The sequence below is a fragment of the Phalacrocorax aristotelis genome, chromosome 4 (assembly GCF_949628215.1).
Source record: "Phalacrocorax aristotelis chromosome 4, bGulAri2.1, whole genome shotgun sequence".
Lineage (NCBI taxonomy): Eukaryota > Metazoa > Chordata > Aves > Suliformes > Phalacrocoracidae > Phalacrocorax > Phalacrocorax aristotelis.
In genome coordinates this window covers 65,219-76,184 of record NC_134279.1, presented here as the reverse complement: position 1 = coordinate 76,184, position 10,966 = coordinate 65,219, and positions in this window count along the sequence as shown.

The window sequence follows — 10,966 nt, the reverse complement described above, 5'->3', positions numbered from 1 at the left end:
GAGCCTTTTTAGTGATCCCCAGGTGATCCAGATTTCCAAAGAACTTTGCAATATAGAGAGCTGGATCTAATTTAGATTTTTTTTTTTTAAAAAAGCTTTTCACACTGTTGAGTTCTTGTCATAAATTTCACATCTTCACATCTGCTCTCTGCACAACCTCCTCCTTGCTCTCCACTTTCATGAGGAATTGCCTCATTTTACTCGCGCTGCGTTCTACCTCTTTAGCACTGCCTCCTTTCTCTCCCTAAAACTGCACCACACACAAAATACGTTAATCGTGATGTGATGCAAATGCCTTTTCCTTGGTCTTTCACCTCAACAGATCTTACGCACTTAAGGAGCACCACATCCATAGGAACCATTTATCTGAGCGCAGATGTGCAGCCACTTCAGTGGTGAGACACCGAACTGGAAGACAATGTCCGTAACAGGCATACGGAGATGTATTTGTCTGTATCTCTTGATTTACTCCTGCTTGGTCAGCCCTAAAGAAAGAAAGAAGTCTATCAGAAATGCTCAAACCTGTGCCAGGAAGGAAAATAACTGTGCTACAACATTCAAGCAGAGGAAACTCGAAAGATACAGAGCACCAGCCTTGTGCTGCCTCACAAGAAATCGGAAGGGAGGGTGAATTTAGGGCAGCGTGCTACACTACAGCTGAGAAGACTGCCTTTAATTGTCTCCTCTTTCCCACACTTCCTGTGCAAACTTGAGGAACTCAAATTGTCAAACTGCTGGAGGGGTCTAAACGCAAAGCTACACACGGCTCTGCAGAGGCCTTTCAAAAGTCACCAAGGGGCTTAAATCTCTCAGGACTCCAGCTCCCACTTCGTCTTGTAACGATAAAAATCCTTCTCCCCACTCCACCACAATGTCCTTGGGGACCACAGCAGGGGAAAGCTGTGTCTGCCCGGACAGATGTGGTTGCATAGTGGGAGGAGAAAGGGATCTCAGCTGCTTTTCATTGCAAATGAGATCTGTCATATCCTGAGCTACCTCTGGATGTTCTTGGCAGCTGATGGACAGAGAAGTCCATCCATTTCCTTTCCAGGACAAAGATCTGAACTTAGTCTTGAAAGCTGGAGGCTAATCTGGGGATAAGGGAGGCAATGTTTTCTCACGCTACCCCAACGTCCACATAAAAATTGTGGAGGGGAGGGGTACCCGAACCCCAGTCCCCTTTCACGCACTGCAGAGCACAGCTGCCCATCTGCTTAGTGCTGCTTCCTTCAGTCAGGAGGAAGTTGCCAGCACCCCGCTGGCCTCTCCAGCAGGAAAAGCTTTACGTTGGCGAGAGACAGATCGTGTTGGACATAGAAACGCCCAATCTGCAGCTGACTGAATCCAACCTATCTGCAATCCCAGAGTCTGTGTGTCAGGACGGCTGTTTCCTCTCATTCAATACAAAAAAAGTACAGGCTTACACATCGTAGCATCAGCACCCCTTTTATGTAAGAATTCCAGCCTTTAGGGCACTGAGGTTCCTTCTGCCCCTTTTTATTGGCAGATGAATTTGATTAATTGGTGATGCAGGCAACTTTGCACCATGCTGACGGTCACTAGTTTGCATGCAATTTTTAAAATAAAAATTATTAGCCTCAGCAATTCAGCTGCTTTCTTTCTGATTACTGAGTCCCCAGCGAGCTCCATGGAAAAGAAATTCAGTCTACAAAGGTACCCTTATCGCTTTCACCTGTCAAACACAATCCAGGTGCTTCTAGAGTCAGCAACTCCTAAAAATATTATAAGCTTTGTATCAAATGTTTTCCAGCTTCTTTTCCCAAGACTATTACATACTTTTAAGAGAGAAAAAAATGCAGTGGGGCTCTCCCTTGGAGGAGAAACATTTTCCTAAGTCATCTCTTCGTGTCAGGAGAGGAAAGAAAATGGAAAGAAGATGTTTGCAGGGGGTCTGTGCTGGGTTGCCTGCGCGTCTCTTCCGTGCATCCTTGAGGAGACATTTAGCTCGTGTTGGGCGCTCGCAGGTGGAGACAGGGCGAGCTGGAGGCAGGATCGGTGCCGGCCCTGAAAAAGGGATGGGCAATGAGCTGAGAGAAGAGGGGGAAAGGGCTGAAAAAGGGTCTCCAGTTCTGCAGGGAAGGCAGCGGGATGTGACTCGGCAACCGCTCTGAGGAGTGCAGGGTCATTCGCTGCGATGAAGTCAGGGTCTGTGGCTGGCCCGGAGAGGCAGCAGAAATCCCAAACTCTTTGCAGGGGTACCGGCCAGATTAGGGCAACACCTGAACAGTAAAACCATTTAGGGGAAGCAGAGCTGGGCTGCACCGCGTGGCCAACCTCCCTCTTCTCCGTGAGTCCCAAAGGGGCAGCTCCAAGAATGTGCTGAGAATTCATCCCTTGCGCTAAAAATGAGACGTAAGTAGCACCCACCCGTGAATTTTATTTTCTCTCTCGCTCTGCGGCTCCTGCCTGCTTGTCTCTCCTCAGTGCTCACCTGCACCCGTGCTCGGATGGGGCAGCTGAGGGAAGGTGCTGCCATCTCCCCAGCCCCGGCGGACCGCCCCTCAGCTGTGTCCTCTGTCAGGGAGCGTCGTCATCTCTCCTGCCTCCCAGAGCGTGTCCTGTAGTGGCAGACGCGCGGGCTTTTCCCTGCACGCGCATACGGGAAGGGAAGCACAGTGAGAGCTGGGCTTGTCAAAGAGTAACGGGGGTGGTGGGAAGCGTAGCTAGAACCGGAGAGCTACAGCGCAAAAGCAAAGCAGACGGGACACAAAAGTAAAATGGTGCACAGGAATGCTGAGGCGAGAACTCCCGCAGCACACAGGAAATCAGTGTCGGAATCTATTTTCTTCTGACTGCCAAATTAAAGATAATGGCACGCTTTGCAACGCTAAGCTCGCTCTAATCGTCTGAACTGTTTCTTTCCAACTCCCCACCGCCCCCAGCACACCGCTCAGCCTCCTCAGCCTGAAATGCCTTGTTTTCCTTCTTTTTTTTTTATGACGGGGCAACTTCTGTTCCCGAGGTGGTGCCTACAGTACAGCTACCCCTTTGAAGACAGTTTGGTTTAGGTCAGAGAATGTTTAGCCTGGACTGAATCAGCCTCTGTTTCTATTTCTGGAAATCCTCGGTCCTGTGCATAAAGCCCGGAAAAAAGGAAATATGAACCAAAGGATGTGGGGCCTGCAGGGGTAGGAAAATATTTGAGAAGAGGTTCAGTGGGGAAATGATTGTTTGTCTGTGGGGCGTCCAGGCAAGCAACCCAGCTGCTAGAAAGCGGCGCTGTCCCCAGGATGGCCTCGGCGGTCCCGTCGGAGTCGGGGGAACAAGGACAAGGCAGGGTGAAGCACCTGACCTGCCGTGTGGAACGTGACTGTACAAAGCACGTGTGATGCACTGCAAGTTCATTTGTTTAAACTGTGAGTTAAAGAAGGTGTGCGGTTGCTTTGTAAACAGCCGACGCTCTAAAGCCACACCCGTCTAATTGCTAGCTGTATTAAATCTATCGTATTGCTGTTTCTGCATTAAAAAAAGTAACAAACCAACACACCTATGTAAGCACGTCTAAGTACAATGGAAAACCACTTTTTAACGCGTGGCATGTGTGGGTTGTTTTTTTGGGGTGGGGGGGTGGGGTGTATGACAAAAACCTGCGAGAGACACACGCACACACGCACATGTAATGTTTAGCGCTCACCTAAACCCAAAAAAGAAAATCCACTCTTTATTTTGCAGCATTAGCATCAGCTTCCAGCGCGCAGCCTGAGCGCGTACCTCTGCTCTCACCATCTGCTCCCTCTTCAACCGTGTGTGGCTGTCATCATCAGCTTGCACAGGCTTTCCTCGTGCAAGTTTCCGCGACAGCTTACGAGAAGGCAGGGAAACAAACCCAGCAAGACGCGTAGTGCCTTCCTCTATGGGCTCCGTCCAGCCTTTGTTAAAATGAGCAGAAAAGAAATCTGCTGCTGCCTTTACCCTGACTCGCTCTTACAGAGAGCATCTGACTTGACCCGCAGCAAAGCGATGCCCCAGGCAGCAGCACGTATTGGCGCGCGCCGCGGTTTCACCCACCTGTTTTACTGCGCCGGTCCTTTCCCACGGCCGATGCCGCAGATGTGGCGCGCCCCACCCCCAAACCTCTTTACGAGGGTTCCCTGGGCTCTGCAAGTCGCCTGCTGGACGTGTTGCTGATTCAGGCACGGGCAAAGTCAGCTTCTTCGCTGGCCTCGGGCCAGGGCAGCCACGTACTCGAGGGAAACTGAGAATATCTCCAGCGAGATCTCACCGGGAGGCTGGGACCTCGTCAGCAGGGGAGAAAGCCAAGCGACTGACACTGAAAGGGAGCTCTTTGCTAGGCTGTAGATCGTAAAGTTAACAAAGAAAACAAACCTGCCTTTTTAAAAATGCCCTCTTTTGAGTCTGCCACGTTTGATACAGATTTTTAAAATTGCAGGGTATATCTCCTACAGGCCTCATGCAAAGGGAAGTGAGTACCTCTGGCTCTCAGGACAAGGGGGTCCCTCAGGAGCCCAGGCGCTCACGCCAGCCGGCATCTGGCACAGCACAGGGCAGGAGCTTTGGCAGTAGTACGTGAGCTGAGAATGAGAGTCAGGCAGCACTGCACGCTTCTCCTGTGAGCCACCGAGGCTCGCGCGCTGTACCTTCCACAAATAAAAGGCCAGAAGAGTCAGCATTTCTGCTAGTTCCAGCCTCATCCGTACCCTCGTCGGTGTAGCTGTAAGCGAGCGTCCCGTAGCGACTGGGAGCGTGGCAGCTGGGCTTCCTGCGCTGCCTTAGGTTGTGCCCTTGGAGAGACCCTTCTCCGAGCCCCGGGCTGGGTGGGCTGCGGTGCCGTTCAACGCTGAATAGGCACGAAGGCCTATAAACAAAATGTATTTATATTGCACCCATACCCGGCAGCCAACCGCCGCTTTATTTACGTATTCTGCACCTCCTGCCGACGCTTTTAAACTTAGCCGATATTGCCGCAGTTTTCTCTGACGGGGCAGGGGACTGCCACGCAGCAGGGGGAGTTTCTGGGTGCCTCCCACGGACACAGACGTCCTCAGCTGGGTAGGGACAGGGTGAGAGCTGGAACAACTCTGCTGACATGTAAGGGCCGTCCCAGGGCAAGGCTCCTGGGTCTGGGGGCTGAAAGGCGAGCCGCGCTGGGTGGTTGGTGTGGGAGTTGTGGAGCAAGTAGGGGGAAAAAAAAGCAACAAGAAAAAACCATCCAAATGTTTCACGGCAGGTAGAAAGCTTGGCAGAAAGCAAACTGAATGCTGTAAAGACAAAAGCCGAAAGCCGGCTATGGACTGTACGAAAAGAGTCAGTGCCACGGAAGGAGGTTATTTCTTCAACTGACCATAGGAGGCTTTTTGTGAGATAACACAACACCTCTTCTTTCTGCTACAGCGCGGCACCGCAGCAGTAATGGGCCAGAGCGTGCGAGCGCCTTTGGCAGGATCGGTAACGGCCGGGGCACGGCCGACCGGCCAGCCCACCTTCCGCACAAGGAAAACACCATTCCCCTGGAACGCCACGCAGACCCAGGACGGGTAAGGCGGAGGCCGAGCCCAGGCGCCCCCATTGCCAAGGACCACCTTGGCCTTGCAGCGTCTCACGCTTCGGGGTGTTCTGCTGGCCGTGGCTAAGCTCAGGCCCCCTGCTCGTGGCGGCCCCCGGTCCCCCGGCGCCGGTCGGGCCCCAGCCCCCAGCGCGGTGCGGCGCAGGGCAGTGACCCAGCACGGCGGCCCCACGGGCCCCAGCCCCCCACCCCCCGCCGTGCCTGCGGCCGGGGCCCCGCGGCCGCCGGCCCCTTCCTCCTCTGCCCGCTCCCGTCGCGGACGGCTCGGTATGTGTCACGAGGGGCAGCCCCGTTGAGCAGCTCTCGGAGGGCGCGCGGCTCTGCCCGGCCGTGACCGGGGCCCGCAGGGGTTTCCCGCTCGCTCGCTCGCCCCGAAAGGAGCTGGCCCCGAGCCGGCGCGTCCCCCCCCGCCCGGCCCACGGCGCCCTCGCGAGCTGAGCGCGGCCCGGCCAGCAGGGGGCGCTGGCGCTCACCGGCTGGGCGCGGGGACGGTCCGGCGCGGGGGAGGGGCCGGTGGGGGCCGGTCCTTCCGGCCGCCCTCTAAGGGCCGCCCCGGGGGGCTCGGGCTTCCGGTGGCGCGTGCGCGGCGCGGGGGAGCGGGGGCGGGAGCGGTGCGTGTGGAGGCCGAAGCGCCGGTGTGTGGGGCGGCCGGGTCGCGAGGTGTCTCTTTGCGGTGCCGGGGCCCTTCTGCGGCCCGGCGTGGGAAGCCCGCGGCCGGCGGAGTCTGCTCGGCGCTGGGCGGGGAGCACCGCGGCGGTCCGGCCGCCGGCAGCCATCCCCTGTGGTGGCCGCCAGCTCCTCGGGACGCCTGGAGGCCTGGCGGTGCCCGAGCCTCGCCTGCGGCAGCCGCCTGGGAGAGCAGCGCGGCCGTGGCCGGGGGCCGGAGAGCGCTGGTGGGTGAGTTCGGGCAGCGGTGGAGGCTCCGTGCGGGGCGGGCCCGGGCCGGGGGGGACTCCGTGCCCCGCAGAGAAGCCCTGGTCGGGCATGTTAAGCTTTTCCGTAATGTAGGGCTCTCCCCGGTTATTTTCTGTGTACTGTGTTTTGGGCCACCTGAAACCCTTTGGCCGGGTAGGTTTGGTGCGGGGAGATGGCAGGTCTGGACCCTGAAAGATCTCGGGTGGGGGGCGGGGGAGGTATTTCTTGCCTTAGAACTCTGAGCCCACCTCGTGTGTCATGTCGTGTTATGTCGTGAGTCTGGTGACTGTGGCAAATGGCTCAGTCGGGCGTTTTCTGATAACTAACTTCTGAACGTGTGCGTGTGTAGGCACGGGGAGATTTGTGCAGGGTGACAGAGCCCCTTGTGCTTCTGTGCTAATGTCTACCTGTTCTAGACCTCCAGTGTTGGAAAGCCTTTGTTTAGTGCCTAGTTGTGCCTGCGTAACAAATGTTTTAGCTGCTGATGTGTTATACCTCTGCTGTGAACTTTTTCCTGGGTGGCTTGATGGTTTCTGGTTGTCCGTGTAAATCTAGGCAGATATTTTCTGCCCGGTGGTGAAGCCTATCGCTTTGGATAACAAAGGGCAGGAGAGCAATAAAGAAAAAGGTGATTCGTCTGCTGCAGCTCCTTGGAAACGATTCGTTCCTTATTTTCTGCCGTTGGGGAGGTGTTGTGCTTTCCAGCTAATGCAGCCTCTCCTGTGCCTGTCCACGCCGTGCATTTTTGTCCTGCCCTTGCTTGAAAAGGCTCTCCTTGCCTTCTTCCTCTCTGCTGCAGTTGGCTTAATCTCTCGCTGCTGCTGCTGGAAGAGGGATAAAGGGAGTGTTGTCGATCGGGTTGTTAAAAGCTTTTTCGCGGGCTGTAACGCGCGGGAAGGTGTGGGCGGGGTGGGGGGCGACTCAGTACGGGGGAGGGGGAGGATCAGGCTGCGGGGAAAATGGGAAACCAACATCACCCTTCCCTCCTACGGCGCAGCCCGGCTGCACGGCTCCCCGGGGATGCCCCTGCCCCGCGGGTGTACCGTGTGTGCGCCCCCCGCGTGGGGCGGGGGGGGACGACACACCCCCACACAGTCGGCGGCACTGGGGCAACCCCTGCCCCAGGGCTCCGCGCTCGTACCCGGCTCTCCCCGCTCCGGCACGGCACGGGGCTGGACGCACCGAGGAGACCCCGGGGCGGCTTCTCGCGGCTGGGCGAGAACAGGGCCTGGCCCCGAGCAGCCGAGCGGGCACCGCCGGTAGCTCGGAGGAGCGGGGCCGGCTCGGCTCGAGGCGTCAGAGCGAAAAGGGACGGGAACCGTCCCGGAGCGTCCGGGGTGGGGTGGGGGGCCGGCGGATGGTCCGGTGGCCGGGTTCGGCTCCGTGCCGGGCCGTGGGGCAGCCGGAGCCGCGCCGGGGGGCAGGTGAGGAGCCGCGTGGCCGGGCGCGCTGTGGGTCGGCGGGTTTCGGCTGTGGGGTCTCCCGGTCCGCGGAGTCCCCGGGGGGGGGTTGCGGGCAGCAGTGGCCCCGGGCCGAGCGCTTTCGTGGGTCGGTGGTTGTGTTTTGGGGCCGAGCCCGTGCCCGGCCGTGGGGAAGTAGGGGCAGCCCCACCCGGCTCTCGGCTGCTCCTCGTCGGGGTCGGGCGGCGGCGGCGACCCCGGCGGGGGCTCCTGTGGTGCCGGGCGGGTCCCCCCTTGCCCGCGAGGCAGGCAAGGACCCTGGCTGCTGCCGCCGCGGTTTGCTGGAGGCGGGCTGGGCCCGGCCCCCTGCGGGGTTGGGGTGCGGGCCCGGCGCTGCCGGGGAAACGCGGCCTGCGAGAGCAGGAAGAAAGCGCTGCCGGGCCGGCGCTGGGCTGCCCCGCCGGGGTGCGGGGCCGGGCCGGGCCCGCGCAGTTCAGTTCCCAAGGCCTCCCCGACAGTGCGCGCGTGGGCCGTGGGGGTGCAGGGCTGTGGGGTGGCTGCGCTCTCCGCGCCCCTGAGCGTTGCCCGTGGGGACTGCGGAGGGGGCCGGGACGCAGCCAGGCTCAGCTGGTTTGGTCCCTGAACGGGGAGAGCACAGCTCTTCTGTTCCTGGGCCTTGAGAGCAGGCTCCTGTGGCTGACGCCGGGGCCCTGAAACAGATCGAGTCGTGCGTTTTGAGGGCCTGAGCGAGGGGACTAAGTCGTGTGGTTTTGGGCTGAGGAGCAGAGGTCAAGTGCTGCATTTTTGGGACTTGAGAACAGGCTCAGCAGCTGGGCTTTTTGGCTCAGAACCGGTCCCAAAGTGAGCTGGTTTGGGGGCCAAAAGCAGCAGCCGGTTTGGCTGCTTGTGCAGGCTGGGGGGTGGGGGCATTGGGAGCTGCAGGGGAAAGCAGGGGTTGGGCAGGGTACGAGGACCCTCCCCGGAGGTGGGGGTCCGGTCACATCGGACCCCGAAGTTCGGGAGGCCGGCATGCACCAGAGCAAACTCGCCACCTGAGGCGGGTCTCTGGAGGAAGGGTGCTTTTTGGATCCAGCGCAGCGCACCCTCTTTGGGTCCAGCTCTTCTTTCTGTGCTGCTTAGGATAGTTATTAACCAATTAATTAATCATACAAACTAAGTCACAACAGCTCTATCGGCTCCATCGTGGTTCGGAGCTCTGAATCAGTTTCATTTGGTGTCTAACACGTTTTTTCCCCAAGGAGAGGCTAAGTTTCAAAGTTAATTAGTTTTCTCACAAGTGTGTCAGTCGATAAAATTGAGTTACGATTGTTAAAACCACAAAGGTGACAGGAGTCTCACGGATCTGGTCTATTTCTGAAAATGTATTAATCCCATGCAAATGTCATCGGGATACAGATCATCTGCACTTCATGCTCTGACAAGACAAGATGCTGAGACAGGGATGAGCTCCAAAAGGACTGCTGAGAAAAAAAAAAAAAAAACGCACTCCACGAAGTCATGGGGTTTTTTTGTTTGCATTTGGGGGGGGCGGGGTGGCTTTAACAAAAGAGTGCAGTGTTGGCCGGCAGCAGCCTGCAGAGCACTTTTGCTGCCTGATCTCTCCTTTTCTTTTCTTCCACTCCTCTTTCAGGGCTGTAATTGTCATTTGGATAGTTTTAGAAGAGCAGTTAAGTTGCTCGCCTGTGTCAATGTGCTGGTAATACCAGGAAGGTGAATGCTTGAACCGGTCGGGCGGGTGGGAATAACTTGGCTGCAGGTAGAATTTCTGAGGGAAGACCAGCAAAACCAGGAAGCAAATAGCAAGTTCCCAAAAAATGTGCGGGTGTCAAACACATAAAAGTTTCATTGCTGAATGTTTTTGGGAATATGTTCCCAATGGCTATTTTTAGTAAACATAAATTTTCAGGAGATTCAGGGTTGTGCGTGGCAAAACATGTCCCTCTGTTTTTGTGTCCTGCTGCACAAACGGCCGGCGGCAGGGCTCTTGTTCCCTGCTCTCGCTATTGCCACAGCAGGGCTGCGATATTTAGACCTAAGTGGGGATGGGTTTAGGAATGGAAGGAGAGAGAACGCCTGTGTTCTGTAAGGGCTATGAATGCTGACCCTTTGTCTCCGTCTGCCGCTTTTCCTGTGCGGGTGATGAAGCTGTTTTACTTTTCTCTGTTGTTCCAGGTCTAAGTAGCTGCGAAGCTGTCGCCGCTGTGGGTGCGCAATTTGTGTTGCTGTGTTTCTGTGGAGTTCTAGCTACGGCTCGCTTCTAGTGTGGCCAAGCGTCAAGGTAGGGCTTTCAGCTTAAAGCTTCAGAAGCGCTGCGCGCCGAGATGGGTGTAGGTGAAACTGCTGTTGCGCCTGCAGCTGTGCTCGCAGGGATGCTGGGTGGCTCCGCATCAAACCGGCGAGGTGCGCGTGGACCTCCGTCGGGCTGCGCCCTGGGTGCGCGAGCGTGCGGTGTTTTTGCTGTTCCGGCTTGTACGTGCGAGGGCTTAACGTTTGATTTAATGCATTTCCTTTAACGGCAGGCTGTAGTTGGGCTCTAGATGGTATTCCTACGTGGGCACAAGAGCTGTGGAATGGTTAAGCTGTTGCTGTGCCTCCAGGTGACTTGTTCAGTAACGCTGTTTTTCCAGGTGCAGATGGATGAGTCGTGCAGGGCAACGGAGGAGGGCCCAGGGGAGCGCTGTAAGAAGGTGAGTCTGTGTAGTACTGGAGGGAAGATGTGACTGGTGGCTATAGGGCTCCATTATGGGTTTTACTCTTTTTTTTTTTTTTGTGATCCGAGGGTGCTAAGCGATGAGCCGAGCGTGATCTGGGCCCTGGAGGTGAGTCAGGCAAGGTGACCGGTGCTTGGTGGGCTGGAGTAGGTGTTCTTTTTCAGGTTATTCAGGGTTTTTTCTCCTTCTCTTCACTTTCCCATCCCAATTTGGGGCCGATTCCCTCAAACGGGGACTTCCCCCTGTGGGGCTGCTTATGCAGCCTGGGAGCTGCTGCCTGGGCACAAAAATACGTCAAACCCCTTACTCTGGGTCTGCAATGGGGGGTGAAAAAACAGAAAGAATTCTGGTGGAAAGAAAACAACTTGGGGCTT